The sequence below is a fragment of the Triturus cristatus genome, chromosome 3_1 (genome assembly GCF_964204655.1).
Source record: "Triturus cristatus chromosome 3_1, aTriCri1.1, whole genome shotgun sequence".
In the NCBI taxonomy this organism is placed as follows: Eukaryota; Metazoa; Chordata; class Amphibia; order Caudata; family Salamandridae; genus Triturus; species Triturus cristatus.
Window position 1 is genome coordinate 297,707,570 of NC_140583.1, and position 26,763 is coordinate 297,734,332.

The 26,763-nt window shown below is 46.2% G+C and overlaps 1 long non-coding RNA gene across 1 annotated transcript in view; it reads left to right on the top strand.

The window, feature by feature from the left end:
- The window catches only part of LOC146860130 (uncharacterized), a 107,242-nt gene extending 87,270 nt beyond the window's left edge, over positions 1 to 19,972 (top strand). Inside the window, exon 4 of the long non-coding RNA XR_014979103.1 lies at positions 19,366 to 19,972. This is a non-coding gene — a long non-coding RNA (uncharacterized LOC146860130). The remainder of the gene's footprint in view (positions 1 to 19,365) is intronic.
- Positions 19,973 to 26,763: the final 6,791 nt, after the last annotated feature.

Here is a 26,763-nt window from a genome sequence, read left to right on the forward strand (position 1 = left end):
CATTCAACTCTTTCTCTGTAGCCTCAGCTTGGATGGATTTCACACTCTCAATCGTATCTTCACACATACTTCTATCTGGAACCCATCTCGCCGAACCCGCAACATACATTCGACTCATCACATCTCTCGCAGTCTCTTTCGCGACTTCATCTGCAAACGCATTACCACGACCAACATCATCCATGACTTTCTTATGCGCACTGCATTTCACGATCGCAACTTGCAACGGCAGAGTAAGAGATTCAAGAAGTTCATTCACCAATTGACCATGTTGGATATTGGTCCCATGCGAAGTCAGAAACCCACGTTCTCTCCACAATCGTCCAAAGCTAAGAGCAACACTGAACGTATACTGGCTGTCAGTGTACACAGTCACTCTTTTCCCTTTCGACAGCACACACGCTCTTGTCAATGCAATCAACTCTGCCGCTTGTGCTGAATTATGTGGGATACGAGCAGCTTCAACAATCGTATGCAAAGTCGTAACCGCATATGCCGCAGTCGTATCACCATTCGGAAGCTTGAAGCACGAATCATCAACCCATAAAGTACCATCACATTCTGCAAGAGGAGTGTCCCTAAGGTCTATCCTCCCTTTCGTTTCTTCCTCAGTCCTAAGAAAACAATCATGCTGTTCGGTATCATCTGTCTCAGTTGAGATCGGCAACAACGTGGCTGGGTTCAACGTGTTGCATCTCTTTATATGTACATGACTTGCTAACAAGGTCAATTCGTAACCTGACAACCGAGCACTAGTTAAGTGCTGTGTCTTGGTACGGTTCAACAAGGTATCCACAGCATGTGGAACCATCACAATCAGTGTATTGTTCATCACCAAACCAGCAGACTGTCGGATTGAAACAGCCGCTGCCGCTGTAGCTCTCAAACAACTCGGCAACGCTCTGGCTACCGGATCCAAAGTCGACGAAAAATAAGCACATGGACGTTGCTTATCGCCAAACTGTTGAGTCAAAACTGACAATGCACATCCCTCTCTCTCGTGGACATACAATGTGAAAGGTTTACTGTAGTCGGGAGTAACCAACACAGGAGCCGAACACAGCGCATCACGCAATTCTGAAAAACTCTTCTGACATTCGTCAGTCCAAGGAATAGGATTCGGAGTATCCTTAACAGTAAGAGCTATCAAAGGTTTTGCAAGCAACGAAAAATTAGGAATCCACTGTCTACAGTACGATGTAATACCTAAAAACGCACGCACTCTCTCTGTGTCGTAGGCACACTCATTTTCGCAATCGCTTGAATTCTTTCTGGGGTCAATCTTCTTCCCTCCTTCGATAAGAGGTGACCTAAGTAGGTAACTTCTTGTCGGCAATACTGCAACTTCGAAAGAGAAACCTTATGATGGAAATCAGACAAGTGACGTAACAACGACAGAGTAGCCTCTCTACAAGTCTCTTCATTGTCAGCAGCAACTAAAAGATCATCAACATACTGAATAAGGACAGCACCATCAGGTAAAACCAACAAATCCAGTTGCGTCTTCAAAGCTTGACTATAGATCGATGGACTCTCACAATAGCCTAAAGAGAAGCCAAAGATATCTCTACTCTCCACGGCAATTGGGATGCTGAAGAAAGCATTCTTCAAATCAATCACCGAAAACCACGTGACTGTGGCCGGAATCAAAGTCAGCAAAGCGGTGATATCAGGCACGACAGGGAATTGCGGAACAACGATCTTATTCACCTCGCGAAGATCGATCACAAACCTATATACAGGAGGCTGAGAAGAATCGGTTCTTTTCAGAACAGGCAAAACCGGACTATTGCACACATTACCTCTCGTTTCCTCAATCACACCTTTCTCAAGCAGATCAGAGATGATCGCCAAGAGTGCTCTTTCACCATCACTTGAGATACGATACTGTGGAATGCGTGGCAATCTAGCATTCGCCTTCAATGTCACAACATATGGTGGAATCTCCAAGAGACCCACATCATTAGGACCAGTAGCCCAAAGAGAATCAGGAAGAGAAGACAATTCAGCTGGAAGTTGGTCTTTAGCCAAATACATCGGAGAGATCACTCTCTTTCCCAATGTAAGCTGTACTCCTGAAGGAGAACAATAAAGCGTCGCATACAATCTCTTCAACAAGTCCAATCCCAACAAGTTCTCACCACAACCTGTCGTCAGAATGAGGGGTGCTTCGAATTCACAAGGTCCGACAGAAAGAGACAAAGGACTAGAAATCGGATTTCTAACCGGGACGCCAGAAAACCCTACTGAAACATTCGTTAAGCCAGACAAAGGTGCGCCAGGGAGTTTAGAGTGCATGATAGAACTCTTTGCAGCACCAGTATCCAACAGAAAAGGCTCTGACACACCTGATGCAATCACTTCAACATAAGGTCCACTCTGATCTACTGGAACTGAAACGACTCCCTCTCTTTGTCTGTGGCTGTCCTAACAATCATTGCCTTCCTTATCCTCTCCTTCAATGTAATAATCGTCCGCATAATACTGAGCCGTCCTACCAGACGCGCCATTCTGTTGATCAAAACAATTAATCGAATTCTGCGGAGGCAAGGAACGCGCAATCTGAGACATACCACGTCCTCGACCTCGCGGAGCTTGTTGAACACCTCAACCTTTCATACCAGAAACACCATTTGTGCGCTGTAATAAAATCGGGCAACTATTCTTGAAGTGACCCTCTTCTTTGCAATACGCACACTGATTAGGGCCTACAGAAAAACGCTGTTGAGAAGACTCGAACCTTTGCGAGTTTCTCTGATATTGTTGGGGTTGCTGATAATCACGCTGGGTATTGCGAGGCGGGTATGCTTGCTGCAAAAGAACCTTAGTCTTCAATTCTTTAGTCTTTTTATCCGCTTTCTCTATCTCATCCTTATTTCTATTCTCATAGTACTGGGCAGTAGCCAATATCTGTGCTGACGAAGAAACAGCCCAGGCACTTTCAGAATACTTCAACCTATTGCACAACTCGGGAAGCAAATTATGCACAAACTTGTCAACGAACAAACTTTGACCAACTTCTGTACTCATGTCTTGACCACTGTGGTCTGCAAATGTCTCTTCAAATCGAGTGAAAAAGTCGGACACAGTTTTGTCTTTCTTCTGCTTGCATGCAGACAACTTGTCCCAATTGACACGCATAGCAGGCATCAAAGTCTTCATATAATCAATAATTCTACCAGGGAGATCAGCAATCACATTCTCGGGTTTAGCACCACCTATTTGTCTTTCATCTGCAGTTCTAAGGTTATTCCATGTATCACCTAATTCCTGCGCATGATCCGTATGACAAATCTTACTCCATATAGGCTGTGGAACAACATTCCCAAATAACATATCTATATCAGCCAAATTCATAATACATGAACCTGAGATAGTTCCTTATAAAACCCCGCAGGATTTTTACGTGGATCAGGCAGAGTCTGTTTTAGAGCTAGGACTTCGGCACGCTTCCATGGAACATGTAACCAAACGCGCTGGAAATGCGGCAGAACAGGTGGATTAGCTTGCGCATCACCAGGTCTCCAAACGGGAGGAACCTAACGCATCGGATATTGACGTGCCTTTCTCCTAACTGAAGAATCAGGCTCAAATAATGACCTAGAAGGAAACTCACTCCTAAACGACAACAATGTCGCAACTGCTCTTTCAACATCAAGACCCACTATAGTTCCTTTCGCAAACTCGGACCGCACACGGAACAACTCAGGCGGAGTCTGCCCTACCTCACTATCTTCCCACTGTTCACGAAGGAAAGAACACATCATATCAAATATGTATCTCTGTTTCGGTGCTTCCCATTGATGGAAAACATCCATAACACCCTCAAGATCATAGTGCGAAGGAAAGGTAACCCATTTACGCGCCAAGTGATCCAACACTGTCCGTTCATCAGGACCAGGCAATTGACTACGCAATTGCTTACGCTCTACAACAGGAGACATACCCAATGAACCCATTAGAGGAGAAAAAAGACTAGCAACCGCATCAGTCATTCTCCGTCGAGCAGAAGGAGAAGGTGACAGAAGAACAGGAGACAAAGCAGAATGAGAAGGAACCGAAGTCAGAACAGTAACAGAAGGAACAGATAACCCAGGTATAGGAGTAGCAGACGAAGGAGGTAGCAAAGACGGCGGCCCTTGAGAAGGCTGCGCCGAAGCAGTAGTAGCCAGTAGAGGGAGAGCTGGCTGTTGAGGAACCACTGGAGGTAAAATAACCGGGGGTTGCGCAACTACAAGTGGTGGAGGTGCGGTAGCACTCTGAGCATAAGGGGGTGGTGAACTTAATAGATGCGACATTAAAGGATCTTTCGCAAGATCTTTCTTTTCTTCTTGCTGTTGAGGCGGCAAAGCTGGATAACATTTGTCTACCGCTAATTGACGTTGCCTAAACATCTGTTCGCTTTCTTGCTCTTCCTCATTATCCTTAAACTGTATAGCAGTCTGCACCATCGACATACCTCGTGCACGCTTATTTCGCTTCGCTAACTTAATTTCCTTCTGGTTGGCTTCTTTTCGCCAAAGGCGGAAAGAGTCAAACATTGCCGGCCGGGCTTTGTTTTTGAAGAGTCTAACTTCTAAATTATCTAAAATCTCTGTGTCATAACTACCATATTGGGGCCATTTTAGGACACCATCCTTCCTAGTATACCTAATCCATACATCATTATACGTGATGGGGCCCACGCCGTGTTTTAAATAGAGCTCATAGGTTGGAGTTCCGATCGGAGGCACCGGACACGAGTCCTCCAATCGGGAATCCCTATTACAACCATACCAGAATATCTTTCCAAGTCTGCTAAGACCAGGCATCTTCGCTCACTAGTCTAGCTTCAAACTTCAAGGGAATATCAAAACGATAGCCTCGTGAATACACGAGTCCCTTGGCTTTGGGGCCTGCAGGTACCAAATCAAAGCGATCCCGAAGGATACCAAAACAAACTAAGGACTGGGAGATGCTCCACTCACACTTAACTGAAATATCGATGACGTCGCCAGAAGACCCGTCTATCGTCTCGCTTTACAAGTCATCTAAGGGCTCCAAGACAGGGCGACAGTCAGGGCAGCAGTCCTTCGTAGCCGTCGGAATGCGGGGAACTTCGCAGCAAAGACTTTCGGACCACAACGACATACAGGGGTCGATAAAGTGGTAGGCCTCCCTCCAGAATTTTCACACGAAGCTCCTCACGATCTTCAGGCTTGGACCAGTACCGCTGAAGTCGCCCCACGTTGGGTGCCAACTGAAGAACCGGGATTTAAACCCAGCGGCGCAGGGGACACACCCGAAGTCTTCGGGTTCACCTGTCTTAGAGTACAGAGACACGGGATTCTTCTGGTGACATCAAAGATCAAATTTATTAGCTGCAGCCAGTAACAGAGGTCCTAGAAGTACAACACGGTGTATGTTCTCAGGAGACTGCTCAACATAATAGAGCGGAGCATCGTCTTTTATGCCAAAAACCACGTTCCTGGCTAGCATCAATTACTTACAAATTTGACCAATCAGAGGATGACATTTACAGAGGCATCACATAACGACAAACCCACTTTCAGTTATCCAACCCATCACCAATGACAAGGCAAAAATCCAGCATTCTTGCTCGAGCAGGCCGGACGGGCCCATCATAAAAGACCTCAACCCAAATCAATAATTAGGCCATAGGGCCATAAAAGGAAGGAGCAGAAACAGATGAGAAGCAAGATAGAGGGGTGTGTGCGTGTGCCATAGAATCAATAATGTCCTGCTCTTTGATCTCTATCTGACCAGCTGCTTAACAAGGTACTGACTCAACAAGTTTAGCCTCGGGCAACAGGGTCAGTTGACTCAGGTCAAACAGGAGTCAACACGAATTCAAGCTAAGGTGTATGCGTCCCTAGAGGCTCGCTTGGCCACAGTCATCCTGTAGTCATTAGCCTATGTGAGGGCAACCACAAAATGGCGGTTATGCACAAAATGAAACCGAAGGGTGCAGCCTAGATCGTCAAATACACAGTGAATCCATCGGTGTAGCATGACGAAAACGCTTACGCATACCGCACTTGTCAGTCGCGGTTCGCTGATACCAAAACCATCACGATACGACAACCTTCATTAAATGGGTTCAGAATTTACGGAACCACAAGCCCACGCAGAGTGCTTGGTGCTGGCAACAACTTGAACAGTGGACACCCGTGCAATGGAAACAGAAAACACCTGCATAACAGAGTCAACTGCTGAGCAACATGGAGGGAGCTGGAGCAAGTACAGAGGTCACCCAACATACAAACAGAAGAGTCCGTGAGTTGCAGTGCGCTGAGGTTGGGGCACTAGAGCTGAGCGTGCTCATGTGAAGAAAATGTCTAGTGTATTTAGTTACTTGTGATATACAGAGACTGGGGTCACTTTGGGTTTTAGGTACCCACACAACCTCTTACATGGATCTTCTCAAAGGTGCGTGATTTATAAATCACCATTCCTTTCGAGTTTCTATATGTACCATTCAAGCAGATAGCGTAAATGGGAGGCTTGATAATATTTCAGGAGGTGTGGTATGGCCAGTCCTCCTCTCCTGGATGTCAATGTCCCCTTAGCTCCCCTCACCACTATTATTGCCCTTTTACCTTGCCAAGTGTAGTTCTTACAGAACATTTGCAAGGTTTCTATGTCGGGATTGTAAGTGGGGTGCCCGGAATAAGTACAGTATTTTCACTAGTATAGTCATCTGCTCAGATGCTACGTGACTGAACCAAGATATCAGACGTGTAAGATAGTGGGTTAGTTCTATTTTCAGTGTACGGGTGATTCATGTTGCATATTGACTAATAATCTATGTATAGTTTTGGCTATAACTATACCTAAATATTCCAGATCAATCTACTTACACCGAAACAACAAACAGGGTTTTAGTTTGCAAGGTATGAATTGTCCCTGTTGGAGTACTGAGATTTACGCCTCTGGTTTTGGAAGGTTATCTTGAAACCTGACACTAGCTTGAAATCCCACAAACAATAGGTGTTTCTGGACTAGTGAGAGTGAGCATTATTTTTCAGATCCAGTGTATTATATGTTGTTATAGTTCAGGCTTCTCCAACGAATAGCCCGTGAGCTACTAGTGGCTCTCCCGCTACCTGTGAGTAGCTGTTCTATGTGCAGTCTAGCCTAATAAATTATGTGTTTGCTCGGCTGAATTAATATATACCTACCAAATTATGGGTGATCGGCCACACTCTATAAATGTTTGATTGATTGATTGATTGAAAAGTGTGTATTTGAGATGAAAATGTATGTATTTTCAGACGTCATAAGCTGATGTTTAGGGGAAAAATAATTAAGTGATAAATCATGTGGCATAGGGGAGACTTATTAAAAACATTATTACCTTGGTGCCGGGATAGTGCAGGAATGAATGTTATGTATTACCCATATAAAGTTATTCCAAATTGGCAAAGCCTTTTTTACATTATTATCAGCAACTCTGCATTATGCACTGAAGTGATTTCTGCAGGTAAGCATGAGTAATATGGCCACTAATGTACTCTTGTCTGACGTGCTAACTATTACGGCACTAATAATATTACCAGCACAAGAAGATTTGCAGTGAACATAAGTAGCTCTTATTACAGTAAAGGTTGGAGACCTCTGCTATAGTGACTCTAAGTGAGTCTGGAGTTGCGATCCCCTGTGATGTGAGTGTTATTTAATTCCTTTGGGTATGTCTTCTTTTCTGAGATGTATCCTCCTGCAGATCCGACTGTATTCCAAGTGCTCAAAGCCATTAGTGCCCCACATTTTCTTCCCAAGCCTTCTAACCAAAAACTAAACTGTTACCCTTTCTCACCTGCCTGAACTGCCAGTAGCTACATAGTGTAAGCCTTTGCCAGCTGTCAGCCGGTGCTCAGCCTTGAATAAGTGTTATGTTAATTTGTAAAGCTCACTATCACTCGCAATGGTATCCTGGTGCTGAGCAGGTGTGTGGCCCTAGCCCTGCCTCACGGTCAGTTGGCTAATTAAAAGGCAAGGTCTTCAGCTTCTTGTGGAATTTAAGAGAGGAGAAGACTCTGATGTGGCGTGGCAGGTCATTCCATGCTTTAGACGCAGGTCATTCCATGCTTTAGACGCAATGTAAGATAATGCTAATCCTCCTGATCTGGTTCTGGGTATGAGTGGGATGTGTCCGATTAGGAGTCCTGTGGAGCGAAAGTGTCTTGGTAGGTAGGGCCTGAGTTGTGTAGTGCCTTGAATGTGTGTGTGAGGAGTGTCAGGATTTGTAGAGGACGTCTGCCTAATGCCTGCCATCCATAATATCCTGCATCCTTTTCTCCCCTCTCTGAATCCATGTAGTCTATTAATCTAATAGAGTATGCAGAGCATCCCGTACCTTATAGTATTTTGGGACCGTAATGCCCGCCAGGTCCCGCACAGCTTCTATTGTTCAGACGCAGTGGGCACCATTTCTGGAGGGCGTGGCATATTAAAACTACATCACATGCAGTGGCCGCCACTTGGCTTACTGACATGTGACAATTGACGCCTTGTTACTGGTGCTCGAGTTTCTGGCAGGTTCCTGTTCCCTGCCCGAAATGTTTGTCTTACACTACCTTCTTCCGCTGCGTGTTATCTCTATCCACTTACTCGCTCTATGCACCTGCACCGCTTCCTGTTGGAGGTGCAAGGCGTGTGATCACATGCCCTGCTTCTACCGTAAGTGGTTCCTGTTTCTCTGCTTGCAGTGCGGCATTCATTCCGGCAGTTCCCCGACCCGCATTCCTTTTTCCTGGTTCCATGTTCTAAACCCCCGTCTCTTTCCCGCAGTGATCCCTTGATTCCCCCCTGAGTGGTGTGAGTTACGTGTGGGAGATTGAGAATGAGTTTGGCTGCAGAGTTCTGCATGGTCTGTAGTCATTTAGTGAGTTGCTTGGAGATCCTGGCGTAGACTGTGGAAGAAGGATGCTGAGACAGCATTGACTTGTGCAGTCGTGTCCAGTTTGCATTCGATTTGAAGAAGTCTCTATCTGCGGCGTCTTGACTTGTTCTCCATTCGCTTCTGTGAAATAGGTGTGAAATGTCTCTTAAGAGCAAATAAAAGGCTGACCTTAAAGGGCTGAGATGACTCCTCTAAACTCCAAAGAATACTCATCATGGAGCCTGTGGGCATCCTATAACACCACACTGTTAAATCCTACTTGAAATGTCTTTTGAGCCACAGGTACACACTTTGAAAGGGACTGAACAGGATTGTAAGACAATTCTTGTGGATCACCTGTCTGTTTGCTAAAGGACTCTGCTTTTGTCCTACCAGACTTCTGTCTCTGATTTTTTTGTGGGTACAGTACTTGCGACATACTGAATTTAAGTGTTAGATGTGGTAGGACATTAGGAGTCCCATTGTACACTCCTCACATACCCACAGCCCTCAGAACTCAAGTTTAGTGTGGCTAACGACGTTCCGCATCTTGAAAATGCCCTGACTCATGGCAAGTTGGGCCTGTTTCCAGTCACTACTGGTAAAGTGGGTAGGGTTGGTCCGCGGAAAGTTTACCCCATTAGTTAGGGCATGTGGGAGAGTCACTCTCACCTACTAGCTGGTGACCGGCATAAATGTGACACTCCAGGCACCCGCTTCGGAGCCCTTTCTGAGCTTGCAAATGATCAGATGAAGACTGGAACTGCTACCTGTTACCTGAGAGGAGCCCTGACGGACTGGATATGCTAATGCTTGTACTCTGGACAAAGATTATAGTCCTTCCCGGGGCCGTACCATGATGTGCTGCACGGGCACAGCGCAGAGCCGAGCGCCTGTTTCATGCGCCTTCAGCGGGTAAAGCAAATTAACAAACTCTTCCAGTTTTCTGCGTTAACACCTTACTTTCAGATACCACAGCTCAGAAACTGATAGAGGCCATCCTTGCTCACTGATTTTGAGCTCTACTGGCTGTCAACAAATCACCAACTTGGAGAACTATCAGGTTTAATGAATTGACGCAGACGCCACCGGTGCATAAAACACTAGCCAGCTCCGCGGAGCTCATCATACGGCCCTAGTTGTCTCACTGTGGCCCCTCCAAGGCCCCACGCTGCCCTCAGACCGAGCACGACCCTCTATCACCCCACCTCCTAACAAGCTGTAGATTTCCCCAGAGCCCAGCGCCATTGTTTGCCCTGGCTGTGAGCTGCTGTGTGTTTTTTTTCAAAAGTCACGGATTCAATTAAACCGGTATTATTTCACTCCGGGCACTGATTACATTGCCACGGATTGGGTGTTATTCTAGCTCCCTGGAATAAGGAAACAAGCAAACAGCACAGCACCCTCTTAAAATGAGCGAAATGCAGGGACTGGCGCTTTACAGGACCTGCTGAGACCAGCGCTTTAAGATGGAGAGGAAGGCTATGTAACACGGAAAAAGGGCTAATCTATCAGTGGTGGCTCCTCCGCTAGGGCGGAGGAGTGTCGCCCTACTGCAAGGAGCTGCAAAGAAAGGACAAAATAAAATTATAATAATGGAATATTATTATCGTTTTAATTTGTCCTTCCGCTGGAGCAGTGCGTGAGGGGGCAGGGCAGAGCTGCAGGGGAGCAGTGACTGTTTGGTCGGCCCTCTCAGGTCCAGTCATGCACACTTCCCTGTTCTCCATGCAGGCTGCATTACAGCTTGCATGGAGAACAAGTTCACCCCTCCAGCCCCTGGTTGTGCACCTTGTCAGGGAGGGTGAGAACCTGACTGCCAGCTTCCTGTTCTGACCTGGAGTCGGACACAGGCGAGCAGGAGAGAAGACGTGGGACCCGGCGGCAAGGTAGGTTTTTTTTAGAGCAGTCTGTGCCCCCCCACCTCCCCAGGCGCACTCGCCCCCCACCCGCGAGCCTCGACGGCTGCCCTTGCTGGTAATTCACTTCTGCAGATTTTAGGCACTGTAAATAACAGGTGTAAATTACACACTTTAAGAGTATTCAGTTTTCTAACCTAAAAATGAAAGAAGACGTTTTTGACGTTATGGTGGCGCAGTGTGCCACTGGCATATTTATAAGGCCAAGTAAAGCCATGTTACTTGGCTTTACATGACCTTATGAATATGTGCCCTTTTCACGCAGAAATCTGCTGAGAGGGGCGTTCCATGGGTGTTGCTGGGGACATTCCCAGCAACACCCATGGCTTTTTGACAATGCCCCAGATTTAGGAGAAATTGTAAGTGTGAGCCAGCGTCAAAAATATACGCCTCCCTAGGGACGGTGTAAGGGAGGCACAATGAGGAGAAATATCTTTATTTCTCATCGTTTTTCCTCTTTCTATGTGTTCTGCAATATGCAGTACACATAAAAAGAGGAAAAAGCCTCTTGTGATTGTTTTTGTCCAGCAAGTTTCCCTTCCTGCACAAAAATAATCATCCCTGCAACGCAGGCCCCCTTACATCATGGTGCAAAGGTGCCTGCGTTCGAGCACAGCAGCCCATTGTGTCCTGGCAAAGGGAAAAGGACAGGAATGTGCCATATCTAATAGATACTACACATTTCTGCCCTTTTCTTTTGCCATAGGGCAGCGCAGCAGCATGGCCGGCTGCACTGCCCTATGTCAGAAAACCCATAAATGAGGCTCTAAATGTGTCTTTTTTCCGGAATTTAAATGTGTGACCTGTATCACTGCAGATGTGCATTAACTGAGTCAGCTTGACAGAGCAATGACTTTCAAAGCCTGGTAAGACTGACCAGCGTAAGCCGCATATCAAGCGTGCCTGACTCTTGCCAATACCTACATGCCCAGCCTAAAATGTATCATACCAACTCCTTTCCAGTCCAACTGCAGAAGCACCATCTTGACAGAACCGACTCTCCTCCACCCATTCTGCGTTTCACTGGTTCGGCCCTGTCAAGGGACTGGCTCGTTCCTAGTCAATAACTAGATACGTGTCTATATAATGGTATCCCTGCATCCCTATAGCCTTTGCTGACTTGATCCAGGCGTTTGTACTGGTGGACTAGATTTAGATACTCAGGGAGACCCAAAGCATCCTGTGTTAATGACACCAGACTGTGAGACTGGGGAATAACCAGGACTTTCTTAAACTCCTCTTGACTTTAAATCTTATAACGCTCACGAGGCTGACATGATTTTGATTTGATTTAAATTTATAAAACGCGACGTATGCCTGAAGGCGTCTGGCGATATACATCTGCTGTGGATCCTCCACACCAGACCTAGCCAGAAATTAAAATGAGAGAGTAAAAAGCCAGGTTTTCAACTATCCTCTCAGGCATGGAATTCCAGAGCTTCGAGGTATGGTACACAAAACCTCTTCTGCCCCAAGAGGCTCTATAATTCCTTGGTACTTACTGCTTTCTTTGAGGCCGCAGATTGTAGGTCCCTCCTAGGTCAGTAACTCCAGTGAGGGAGGCTTCACCTTCAGTAATACCACGTAACCCAGATATGCACTGCTGTCTCTTGGTGGTGAAGGCTGCTGGTGCCATACAGCCGTCTCAGTACCAACATCAAAGCAGCCTCTCCCTAGAACATCTGCAGAAAGTAGAGCGAGCTCTCCTTCTAGGAGCAATTGAGCCAGTCCAGTGCCCAGGAAAAGACAAGGGCATACCACTACCCCCCCTACTTTTCATGATGAAACACGAATGGACCACTATCTTAGATCTCCATGATCTAAAGTAGCAGTCCCCCCTGAAGAAGTTCATGATGTTGAGTTTGGCTCAAGTGCTGGCAGTTTTTCAAGGTGACTGGTAGTGGAGATACAGGATGCTCACATCCATGGATCCTTCCAGTAAAATCACATGAAATGCATCTCTCTTTCCGTTATCAGTACAGGACACTCATTCGGTTTCAGTGCCGCTCCTTGGGTTTTCACTAGGATCCTGTCCCCGGAGCAGCCTTGTTGCAGTAGCAGAAGGCCAAATGGTACCCATACCTGAATGACTGTATTCTCAGCGCAGCATCAAAGAATGATCTAGCACTGACTCTCAGCATCTTATTCAAGCATGGGTTCTCAGTTGGCTATCCTAAATCTTCAGTGACTTCCTCCGAAAGGACTCAGTTCATAGAGGGTACTCTGAACTCCTGCCTGGCAAAGACATTCCCTCCTCCAGACCTGGTCATGGCAGTTATCCATAGAGAGAATACATTTATCACAAGAATAAGACAGCCTACAGGGACTACTCTTCTGGTGACTGGCACCCAACTCTATGTTTGACGTGCAGTCCCTATAACTCTATCTGACAAAACAATGGGACTTGCTATGGGCCAATTAGTCAAAGATCACACCAGTCCATCCATTCCAGCTACCAACATCACGGTTACACGCCTTTGCCCCTGCTCCATTCATAGCACATGTTCTCCACCGACAAATCAGAGTTTGGGTGGTGGTCTCATATTGGGGAACTCTCCAGCGGTGGCCTTGTGGTCAGGAGAGATTCATCCTTGCACAGGCAATTGTTGGGCTTGATATACCAATCTACTTAATGTTGAAGGCCTTCTCGCCACTGCTGAGATACGTGGTGCTAATGATGTTACACAAACCTGCAGCCCTCGTTTAGACCAGGAAGAAAAGGGGCACTCAGATAAGATCATGCACCGCCCTCTGCCACACTCTGCATTGATCTCATACTTAATATGTTGCCCGGTCGCATTCCATCAGGACTAAGATGGCCTCAGTGACATTTTTCCAAAAATGTACCTTCCAGAGACCGATTCTGAGAATTGAGATGGAAATAGTCCCTTGGATGGCTCGCATAGTCCACCAAAGGAAGATCTGGATGAGATTTCGATGATTAGGCCTCAGCTCATTTGAGATTTGTGCGTGTATGTGGAAGGCATTTGTGACATGGAATGAGACCCAGATATGAGCTCTGTGGTCTGAAGTGGCTTATCACATGCACCATCCTTTACTGACCATGACTATCAGCAGCTCAACTGGCTGAGGAGGATTGGCCGTGGTGGCAGCATGTTGATGTTAGCAGCAGGCCAGGTCTTTTTACCTCTCACCTGCACTGCTGAGTGGCCTACTTGTCTCTCCTGTTTACATTGCTTTCTCAGCCCCTGCAATGGGCTCCTTCTCTTCAGTCTTATGGGATAAGAATGCTGCATGGTTGTTTAACATATTCATTTGTAGTAGTGTGTAGTTGGAGTACATTTTCTGTATTTAACTTTGGCAATAGGAATACATTTTGAATTGCTTCACGTCGTTTGTAGTGGAATCAACTCTAGGGTGTGGAGGGTAGGGTCTCTCTGTAGCGCAGGGGCTGTCCTGCCTCCTTCGTACTCCACTGATTCCTAAAAGTGTTATCCCCAAAAGCTTAAGTGGTAGTTGAGTAGGGAATCCTGTCGCTCTATTGTACTGTTGTTTTAGGTTCTTCTGGCTGGGAGCTCTTAACCCACTCCTTACTACTGGTACTGTGGGACAAAGACTGTGGCAGGACCAGCCAGGGAGAAATATGTAAAAAAACAAGCTCTGCCTGACACCATTCCCATCGTTGCACCACATTCTCTGTCTGTGAACTGGGTATAAAGAGGGAGCCAAAAACCCACAGTCGTGGTGCCAGGATTTTTCATCAACCAGGTTCAAGAGTCTTAAACCAATGGACACTACGTAAGGTATTTGAGCACCAAGGTTGCCAGATACGGGACCTGGGAAATACTTGGGAAAGAATGCAGAGAGGTGCTGGTATTTCTGGCGTGCTCTTAGCGGTTCATTATCGCTAGCACTGTGCTCACCTTTTAACTTGTTTCTGTGTGCCTTCCTCGCGCTCCCCGTTCCGTCGCGGCTTGTAGTGCCGATTGTAAGGAGGGACGCGACTCCTCCCATTTGCCTCCTCACTTCCTGCCCACGGGTTTAAAACTCAGATGCCTGCACAGCCGCGCAGCGGGCAAGCTGGTGTCGCGCCAAAGGCAAGCCCGTCTGCGCCCGTCCGCGCCTGGACGCCGCCATACGCCAGACACGCTGGTAGCAGCCTGTTAGGACGTTTTTCCTACTCTAAATTGGAGCTGTTGGCTATTAACACATTGATGGACATTTGCCCATCACCTTTTCCAGGTTATATGGAGGGGCCTTTTTGTTGTCGAAGCTGTGGGTTCAACTCTCATCTAGCCTGGCCCACTCCACTCGCTCCCTTTGCTCTTAGGTCACCCATATTAATCCTGCATTTAAATGTTCGCTCCCTGGCTAAACATCATTTGGATATCTATGATCTGATCCAGGATAAAACCCCTGATGCCTTTTTTCTCACCGAAACATGGCTCAGTGATGATATGGTGGTTGACCCGGGGCTTGCACTTCCGAGTGTGCTCGTTTTAGCATTACTCTTAGCGCCAACTTCACTATGTCAGGGTTGTTGGTTTATCGCCCCCCTGGCCCAGCCAAAGAGTTTAAATTAGCTCTTATGGATGTTGTTAGCACTCTGGCCATGTGCACAGCTAATTTTAATATTCTAGGTGACCTCAACTTGCATTTTGATCTTAATCAGGATAATGATATCAACAGTTTGCTGGCAGACCTGGTGGCTTGTCAACTGACGCAATTGGTTTCTGGCGCTACCCATACGGCCGGACATTTATTGGACCCTGTTTTTTCTAATATTCCTCTTGCTTCGGTGGAGACTCCTAGTCCCGTATGCTGGTCAGACCATTATTTGGTTGCATTGTCCTTCCCGACTTTCTAACCTCCTCATAGAACCCTTCAACAGTCCTTCCCATGAGGCACAGGGTCAAGACTGATTTGCATATGGCCATGTCTAAACTGGGGTGGTGTAGTGGGCAAAAGAACGATGGATTTAACCCAGATCTCTTGACTGGGGGAGAATGTCTGCATTGTCAGCATTCCGTCCATCATTTGTTTGTTGTAACGCTTTTCGCCCTAAGTGGGATGGGTATTCCCAGACGTGGGACCCGTGCTCACTACGCCACTGGAGTCAAGCTATCCTGGCTGATGACGGCTGATAGCCAGAAACCGGTCCTAGGATGCTTGATTCCGGTCCAGGGAAGACATGGCTTGGCAGTTCGGGCTGGACTGTTCCCATGAGGCACAGGGTCAAGACTGATTTGCATATGGCCATGTCTAAACTGGGGTGGTGTAGTGGGCAAAAGAACGATGGATTTAACCCAGATCTCTTGACTGGGGGAGAATGTCTGCATTGTCAGCATTCCGTCCATCATTTGTTTGTTGTAACGATGTTAGCAGCAGGCCAGGTCTTTTTACCTCTCACCTGCACTGCTGAGTGGCCTACTTGTCTCTCCTGTTTACATTGCTTTCTCAGCCCCTGCAATGGGCTCCTTCTCTTCAGTCTTATGGGATAAGAATGCTGCATGGTTGTTTAACATATTCATTTGTAGTAGTGTGTAGTTGGAGTACATTTTCTGTATTTAACTTTGGCAATAGGAATACATTTTGAATTGCTTCACGTCGTTTGTAGTGGAATCAACTCTAGGGTGTGGAGGGTAGGGTCTCTCTGTAGCGCAGGGGCTGTCCTGCCTCCTTCGTACTCCACTGATTCCTAAAAGTGTTATCCCCAAAAGCTTAAGTGGTAGTTGAGTAGGGAATCCTGTCGCTCTATTGTACTGTTGTTTTAGGTTCTTCTGGCTGGGAGCTCTTAACCCACTCCTTACTACTGGTACTGTGGGACAAAGACTGTGGCAGGACCAGCCAGGGAGAAATATGTAAAAAACAAGCTCTGCCTGACACCATTCCCATCGTTGCACCACATTCTCTGTCTGTGAACTGGGTATAAAGAGGGAGCCAAAAACCCACAGTCGTGGTGCCAGGATTTTTCATCAACCAGGTTCAAGAGTCTTAAACCAATGGACACTACGTAAGGTATTTGAGCACCAAGGTTGCCAGATACGGGACCTGGGAAATACTTGGGAAAGAATGCAGAGAGGTGCTGGTATTTCTGGCGTGCTCTTAGCGGTTCATTATCGCTAGCACTGTGCTCACCTTTTAACTTGTTTCTGTGTGCCTTCCTCGCGCTCCCCGTTCCGTCGCGGCTTGTAGTGCCGATTGTAAGGAGGGACGCGACTCCTCCCATTTGCCTCCTCACTTCCTGCCCACGGGTTTAAAACTCAGATGCCTGCACAGCCGCGCAGCGGGCAAGCTGGTGTCGCGCCAAAGGCAAGCCCGTCTGCGCCCGTCCGCGCCTGGACGCCGCCATACGCCAGACACGCTGGTAGCAGCCTGTTAGGACGTTTTTCCTACTCTAAATTGGAGCTGTTGGCTATTAACACATTGATGGACATTTGCCCATCACCTTTTCCAGGTTATATGGAGGGGCCTTTTTGTTGTCGAAGCTGTGGGTTCAACTCTCATCTAGCCTGGCCCACTCCACTCGCTCCCTTTGCTCTTAGGTCACCCATATTAATCCTGCATTTAAATGTTCGCTCCCTGGCTAAACATCATTTGGATATCTACGATCTGATCCAGGATAAAACCCCTGATGCCTTTTTTCTCACCGAAACATGGCTCAGTGATGATATGTTGGTTGACCCGGGGCTTGCACTTCCGAGTGTGCTCGTTTTAGCATTACTCTTAGCGCCAACTTCACTATGTCAGGGTTGTTGGTTTATCGCCCCCCTGGCCCAGCCAAAGAGTTTAAATTAGCTCTTATGGATGTTGTTAGCACTCTGGCCATGTGCACAGCTAATTTTAATATTCTAGGTGACCTCAACTTGCATTTTGATCTTAATCAGGATAATGATTTCAACAGTTTGCTGGCAGACCTGGTGGCTTGTCAACTGACGCAATTGGTTTCTGGCGCTACCCATACGGCCGGACATTTATTGGACCCTGTTTTTTCTAATATTCCTCTTGCTTCGGTGGAGACTCCTAGTCCCGTATGCTGGTCAGACCATTATTTGGTTGCATTGTCCTTCCCGACTTTCTAACCTCCTCATAGAACCCTTCAACAGTCCTTCTTTAACGCCCTTGGCGTAAATTGAAACTGGTGGATTTTCATGCACTTCTTTCCGCTCACCCCCTCAAGGGCATAGTGATCCTAATGTTTCCTATAGATTATTCTGTAATTGGATCTCTAAAGCTCTTGATTCTCTTATTCCTGCTAAATGGTCTAAGGGCCGTAGCTCGGATTCTAATCCTTGGTTCAATGAACGACTAGCTGAGATCCGTAAATCTTGTAAAAGGTTGGAGCGTATCTGGAGAAAGAACTATGATCCCGGGGCCAAAGCCGGCTATCGGGCTGCAATTAAAAGTTACCACAGGACTATACATTCTGTTCGGGCGGCTTATTTTGCTTAATCCTGATGTGTTGGAAGAATATATTTTTAGTTCCCCAGGACGGGTAAGGTCATTGACTGTTTTGAGATCTTTTAGAAACCAAGCTACCTTCCATTGCTTGCACGACAAACAGGTTCCTGAGATTTTCTGCTGGTTTTCGTGTTAGGTACTTTATGTCCCTTCCACATTGCATCAGTGTAATTCCAAAATTTGAGGACCTCCTTTCAGATTAGAGAAGGTAATTATGTTTATTATTACAATCCACGCTTTTCTTGGTAGAAGACTCGGTGGACACCTTTTGGTCTCAGTTGTATGTCTTTATGGTCACTATTCCGTCCTCGAGTAGGAGACATCATGTGCACAATCTTTTCATTCACGGGTCTTTTCTCGCTTTTTCTTTTTCTCTTATCAGTCCGTTTTATCACATTTTTTTCTATGTAAGCACCATATCCAGTGAATGGATGTCTAGGATTTTCACTATTTCTGTCCAGTCTTGGACAATCCTTTATTTCTCCCCACCTGTGACTCTCCAGCATTAGATTTTTTGTTCTTTTAAATAAATGAGTTCTGACTCTTAGGTGAGCAGATATTGTTAGTAGGACCTCCTATATGTAATTTACTCAGTTTTCTTCTTTCCATAATATCCGCTAGGTCTGTTCATTTAGACGGCTACCTGATGAAGGCATAACGCCGATACGCACGTAGATACAAATTTCGTCAGCCATGACAGTTATAAATGTTTTTAATCATGACAATGTATTTCTATACTGAGCTGTAGTTATTTTTGTATACAGTCCATGTTCTATCTGAAAAGAATATATCACTCGCGTTCTTTATTCTTGTACCATCTAAATCAATTGTGCATAAATAGTCTCAGTATAAATGAATGAATGAGTGTGCCTGCGAAGTTAAAGAGTAATAATGGACTTGCACTTTGATTAATAGTTGCTCAGTTTCATCAATTACATTGTGCTATTTGCGTTTATAATATTCTCTTTTTCTCTATTTTCCTTATTGAAAAAAATATCCTCATAAAAAACATTGTCATATGAATAAAACATATATTTTTGATATTTACCTGGTTGATTACATATTTGTTCTGTAAACTTATAGGTCCACTCTACGTTATATTGCATTTCCTAAATGTTTTTTTCATTTGCCCTCTACAACCAGGACCAGAGTGTTTTACTCCACTAGAAACTGGACCACCTGTGATAACGAGGCATTTTGAAGGATCACAGCCGTGGTCAGCGGTTTCATCAAGACATTCCCAAAGTGCCTAGATGCAGCAGCGAGAAGTTTCATTATGGCAATCTGTGGTATATCAGGACTCCTGTTTGCCAAAAATAGCCTGTGACCACAGGCAGTGGCCACCAAGGATGCTGGGCTGGGTGAGGGGCAAAGACTGCATCCACCATCAGTGGACCATCCGAGCTCTGCCTTCAGTGTCACTGGCTTCGAGCGTGTGCTTTATTTGGGTACCAGGTTCAAGAATGTATCTAGGAAAGAACCCTTGAAAGGAGGACCTACCTTCTCTAGTCACCAAGAAGAGATCATGATTGCTCCTCATCTTCATTGGATCACCAGCCTCTACTGTCAAGAGTGTCTACACATAGTTGTGTAGGCCAGAGCTATGCCAACTCAGTGCATGTGGGAAGGAGCAGGTTTGCCCCCGCCTCACCAGCGAAAGAGGCCCAGGCCCCAGGGACTGCAAAACCAGGGAAGAGGCTATTTGTAGGCAACTGAGACAGCCTGCAGCTGGGATCCATCATGAGTCCTGTAAGGGGGGTTGTTTTACCAGAGAGAAAAGAGTTCATTCTTTGCTGCCCCAGTCCCTTAAGGACAACTTACACTGCCTGAATGATATAGTAGTTGATACTGGCAGCTTCTCCAACATAGTTATTATTCCCCAGATATAACTATGTTCTTTCTGATGACTCTCTCAACATTGCTAATTGATGTGTGTAGAATTAAACTACTTTTCGTTTTGTCCAATGTAGTATTCACTAAAGTTATCCTCCTTACTCAGTACTGAGTATTTGCTCCTTGCCAATGCTTAATTTGAGCAAGTGGTTTCCGGTGCCCAGCACCGGCACTTAATTGCCAAAGCCAGCACTTATAACAGTCTGCCACATGGTGGCGTTGTCTATCCAATTTAGAGATTAGCACAACAACAGATGTTTATTAATTCAAAATACATTCAAAATGACTATTACCTGCAGCTCAAGTCATTATTTCAGCTTCAGGGTCCTGGTATAGCCTGACATGTCATACGTTTAGGATTGTGATGGTTAATAGTTAAGTTGTTACTGTCATTGGCAGTGGTGATAGGGGCAATCGATGGTGCAGGCCACAGTGTCCTCCTGACGAGGGCCCTGGCACTTATTTTATTTTTTACAAATTAAGGACTGCTCCTTGCCTTCTTGATGCTCTTCTCAGAAAGAATGCAGAGGCTGGCCAGGAGGTTCTCTTAAAGATGGTTGAGTCTGACTAAGCACAACCTGCCTATTTCTAAGTTGCTGTGGAAACTACCCAGAAGTGACATGAAGGCGACTCTTTTCCCCCATATAAAAACTTACCAACATATACCAGCCTGCAGAATAACCGACCATCTCTGATAAGGATCTGCAACTTTCCTGGACAACTAGTCCGCCATCAAAAAGGCTTAAACCCACCTCTTCCGGAAAACCTCTATATGTAACAACCTTATAGATGCCTAACAGGAAATGGTAACTCAGGGAACAATGAGACAACTAGCACATCATGAAAATGTATTTATGTGTAATAGGAGAAGGCTACCAATTACAACACCATAATTACTCCATCACCTCAGAGCACACTAGCGCACTAGTTGCTCTAGACTCCTACTCTTGTTTAAATGACCATCTTTCCCCCACTCTCAAGGACTATCCATATGGCCGAAGTGAAACTCTACAACACCATGGAAGCAATAACATGACTGATGCCCCACAATAATGATAAGTGACCCAACAATGCAAACATACACAAACTTAGCCACCTGAGCGAACATCATTGACACTAGCAGTACTAACCCCTAATATACAACTATACATTATACTCCTAACCAAAAATAATTGACCAGGAAATATACACTAGGAAGCTGCACTGTATCGCCAGACAGCAGATTTGGAAAAGCAGAGCTCGCTCAGCGAAAATCAGGATTGGAGAATCAGGCGGCCTATTCACACTGGAACTCTTAGAGCACAATATGGACACTTTGTATTGGAAAGAAGTATTTCACATTCATCCATCAAGCTGAATTTCAAACACAAAAACTCTTATATGGCCAGATTTGAAGCTGCTCTCTCTACAGCGGGTCCTGCATCCCGCACCCTGTCCTTACAACAACTGTCAACTCTGTGCAGAGCTTTGGACAACATAAACCACTGTTGTCCACTTAGAAGAGCCCCCTGATATTCACATTGTAATTGCATTTGTATAGTGCTTCATACCGTTTGCGAGGCAATGACGCCTTGTTGGAGGGGTAGCATGCTACACTGTGAGGGTGTGCTTGGTTGGATGTTGTATTTGCAGTGTGGTCTATCTGGAAAGCATCTTGGAATCAGCGCAAAAGGGGTGCTGGTGGTGAATGGGGAGAGATAGCACATACACAGCTTACCTTATTCACCTGTGAGTCAATCTGCTGGTCCGTATGATTTGTTTTCTGTGGTCACAGAACCATCAACCCCTAGATGTGGCCACTCTGAAAAGCTTTGGCGGTGGCTAGAGAAAAGATGAGAGAGGTGCTTCAATGATCTACAGTGAAGCCCATCTCTGCAGCCAGGGGTTTTACAGGGTCTATTCTTGAGGTTGCTGAGGGGCCTCATTTTGACCAGCAGGGAGGACTATATTAAAGTCATCCAAGATGACAGACAATTGTATTATAGTCATTTAGTTTAGAATATTTTACAGCACCAGAAATACAGCAGATATCTTTGTTCATGACCTCTCTGTATTTGTGTAGATTTTAGTTAGAGGTTTTTAAGATTCATTGTTGTCTCCTTTGGCTTTCCTGATTACAGTTTTCCCTGGTGTTTCTGTGGGCCCAGTCTGGTTGCATTGTTTGTGAGGGCCTGATCTGAGGTAGGAGAGATATTTCGGTTTGCTTGGTCACAGCGTCTGCTACACGTTCATGTTAGGCCACCCACTGGAGAACATGCTTAGTCCAAGACCTGCACTGATTGCAGTAGGCCCTGGTGTTGCACAGTTATGGTAGTGTCAAAGCCTTTTCCTGGAACTCATCAGATTATTGTACCTGTCTTGGAGTACGCTTCAGTAGAGTGTTTTGTTCTGAGTTCAAAGTTGTTCCTTTTGTGGAATTATCAATCCATCGGGAATTATAAAGCATGCTTAATCACCCGATAGGCTATCCAGGCACTTGCAGGTCCTAGAGGCTTATTTGAACAACCAGGTCTTGAGGGCCATTCAGAATTCCAGAAGTGAGGCGATGGTCTGGAGGTGCGTGTGGAGGCTGTTCCAGGTCTTTGCTGCGATGTGGGAGAAGGAGCGTCCTCCACTTCTGCTTTGTTGGATATTGCAAGTATGAACAAGTGAAAGGGAGGCGGAGCGTAGTGTTCTCGATGGTTGGTGCAAGTTAATGTTGGCGGGTCCTTGGTTGTGTAGAGCCTTGTGTGTGTGGGTGAACAGCTTGAGTTGGCATCTCTTCTGTACGGAGAGTTGCCTGAGGTGGGATGTGATGTGGGTTCATCGGGCAAGGCTGCGCCGTTCTGTATGTTCTGAAGTGTGGCGATTCCTAAGTAGAGGGCATTGCCATAGTCCAATCGGCTGGTGATGAGGGCTTGTGTCATGGTGTGTCTCGTTTGTAGGGGTAGGCACTTGAAGATCTTACATAGCATGCCTAGAATGAGGAAGCAGGCGGAGGAGACGGCGTTGATCTGTGATTTCATGGTGAGGTAGGTTGGCTCTGTATACTAATATTGGGGAGAGGTAGAGAACATGGTTTCAAATACTTTGTATCTTAGCTGTGAAGAATTCCAGGGCTTTTCTGCCTGCACTGATAATGCTGTCCCTCCAATGTTTTTTTTGTAGGAGGGAATGTTTAGATGAGGTACTCTCATTGATGGCTTTGTGGTATGTACAGTGTTTTAAAGGCAAAGCTTAAGGCCATTGGCATCCAGTGCGCTGCATGAATCACCACTGTAATGGGGTCTCTTGGATGGATACATAGTAACAGTCTTGCTACAATGTTTTGGATCTGTTGCATTGTACATAGTATAGAGCTGGGATCTTCTAGGAACAGGTAACTTGTGTAGTCTAGCTGTAACATCAGATGGGTGAGAATGACCTGTGGTGTCTGCGGACATCGCAGGTGAGGGAAGATGCTTCACTGTGTCCGCAAAGTATAGTATGGGCTTCCTTTGACTTCATTCACACAAGAGATCATACATAGGTTGGAGTCCATGGTGACTCCATGGTCTCTGGTGGTGCCTCTTCTCCCTTGGGCAGATTGTTGTAGGTTGGTAATTGTGCCATTTTTCTCATACCATAATGTCTGTTTCGGAGAAACCCTTCTAGTTTGGATGCCTCTAAGTCATTAGAGTGTTCTAGTTTTTAGATAATTTGCGTGTCATCTGCATGTGATGGGGTAGATGTCAAAACTGCTGACAGGTCTGAAAGAAGTAGCACTGCTAGCCTCTTGTTGCCCATTATTAGTTTCAGGACATCTCAAAGAGAAATCAAGGCATATTCTGTACCTCTTCCTGGGCAGAATTTACATTATTGATGCAACAGTAGGTTGTTCTCTTGTTATGTTATGGTGATTTATAGAGCGCGCGATTACCAAAAAGGTGTCCTGGCGCTAAACTACTCCTCCCATGACAAACCGGGCAAAGGAAATTAGTTCACGAACAGCCAGGTCTTCAGCAACTTTCTAAAGCACAGCAGATTATCAATGCATCGCAGGTGAAGAGGCAGCTTATTCCACAACTTGGCAGCGCCAAAGGAAAAGCTGCGCCCGCCCCAACGAGCCTTTTTCATCCAGGGGACAGTGATCAATTTGGCCTCAGACGATCGAAGCCGGCGCGGAGGGGAATACCATTGAAATTGTTTTTTTTTTTAAATCCAAGCCTTCTCCATGTAGGGCTCTGAAAACCAGGCACAGTGCTTTGAACTGGACCCTGTTTTTAACTGGAAGCCAGTGCAGATCTTGAATAACATTCGAAATAGGAGCAAATTTAGGGGTGCCTGTCAGAAGTCTCGCCGCAGCATTTTGCAGCAACTGCAATCTATGCAACAAGTTTTGCTGTAGATTTAAGTACAGGCTGTTGCAGTAATCTAATCTGGATAATACCAGGGCCGTAACCACCGTTTTACGGCAATCAAGTGGGAGCAGAATCAAGATTTTTTTCAGTATTCTAAGCATGTACCCCGTTTTGGAAGCTACCGCTTTAACCTGGGCGGCCATGGAGAGTTTGACATCAACCACAATCCCGAGATTTTTAACCTTCTCAACCGGGATGGGGAGCGCCCCCAAAGCCGGCGGCCACCATGAGGACGTCCAAAAATTGGGGTTGTTTCCGAACAGCATGTCCTCGGTTTTATTCGAGTTCAGCCTGAGGCAGTTACTAGCCATCCAGTGCCCCACTTCCGTCATGCAAGACTGGAAATTGAGATCCAACCCCTTTTCCAAACCTGGAAGTAAGGACACTACGATTTGTGTGTCATCCGCATACGAGGTGACACTAAACCCGTAGCGTCTTATAATCGGAGCAAGGGATGTAACATAAACGTTAAAAAGGGTGGGACTTAATGAAGACCCCTGCGGAACCCCACAGGGTAGGGAGAAGGGTTGTGAATAAAAATTGCCCAGTGCGACTATTTGGCTTCGGTCCGTGAGGAAAGAGTTGAGCAAGTCCCAAGCTTTCCGCAGAATCCCACCTTTCCTTAGACGATCCATCAGAAGCCCATGATGGACCGTATCGAATGCGGCCGATAGGTCCAAAAGGATCAAAGCAGCTCTGCCTCCCTGATCCACTGCCAACCTGATATCCTCCGTGGCTTTAACCAGGGCAGATTCAGTGCTGTGCCCTTTCCTGAAGCCTTACTGAGATGAATCGAGCAAAAGGGAATTCTTCACAAAGGCACTGAGTTGCTTATTCATTGCCTTTTCAACCAGCCTGGCTGGAAGAGGCAGGCGGGAAATGGGACGGAAATTATTCGGATCCAGAGGGTCCAGGCTAGGTTTTTTTAATAGTGGTAGGATGGAGGCCTCCTTCCATTTCTTTGGGAACTGGCCTCCTTCAAACATCTCATTAAAAATGGGGGTGAGATAGCAGGCAATTGGGACCGGGGCCAATTTAATGATTTTCAAAGGGCAGGGATCCAGGGGGGAACCGGATTTGGCATTGGCTAGTAGTTCCAATGTGTCCTGCAGGGTTAATGGCCTGAAAGACTCCAAGGTTCCACCCTGCATGACCCTGTCTCCCCCTTCCGTCCCTGTTTCCCGTCCAGTCTTTATCGGATCACAGAGGCTAGTGAAGATATTTTTAACTTTAGTTTGAAAGAATAAGGCAATCTGTTCACAGAGCTCTGTGCTGGACTGGACGGGGGCTGACCTGATAGAGGACAGATTGGTAATGGTATGAGAAAGCTCTTTGGCCGAGTTTTTAGCCGCCTCAATTTGAGCTGCATAGAACTTCTGTTTGGCCAAACGCAACATTTGTTTATACGTGACCATGCTAGCTTGGTATGTCAGCTTCTCATTGTCCAGATAGCCCTTCCTCCAGTTCCGCTCCAGTCGTTTACATATGCATTTTTGCAATTTTAATTCCTCCGAGTACCAAGGGGCTGAGGGTAAAATTCTTTTAGGTACGACCAATTTAGGAGGTGCAAGATCTTTACATGCCTGCGTAAGCCATCTAGTATACGAGGAGGCAGCCTCCTCCGTACCATCGGAAATGGGCGTGGTAGATGCTGTTAATACCATAGACAGGGTCTCAGCTTCCACCCTATTCCACGCTCTGATTTCCATCTGATCCCGTGGGCCCCTCCCTTTAGGCTTGTGGGGTTTAACAGCAAGATTGAACAATACCCCAGCATGATCTGACCAAGCCAGAGGCAAAAGGCCCATGAAGGATAGCTCAGGGAGGTTGGAGAAAACCCCGCCCAAGGTAAGGCCAGTTTGGTGCGAGGGACCTGTCACTTGCTGGGAGAGCTCTGCGGCTTCCATTAGATCCAATAGGCGGGCCGTTTCCAGGTCGTCTGCAATTTCCAGGTGGAAATTGAAATCTCCAAGTATGGTGTAGGAATTGCCCAGCAAGGCATCTTCCAGGAGGTTTCCCAACGAAGGGAAAAAAGAGGGTCTAGCGCCGGGAGGTCTGTATATTAAAATGCCCTTAAACGCAAAATGGTCTTTTAACCTAAGATTAAACGCAAGTGCCTCACGTGTGGGCTGATTGACCGCTTTACACGTTCCCTGAACCGAACTGTGATAAATAATAGCTAGACCACCTCCCTTCTTGTCTGGCCTATTGAGCACCTCACAATGGAAACAGGGGGGGTAGCTTTAACTAAATCAGGCCCGGACGCCTC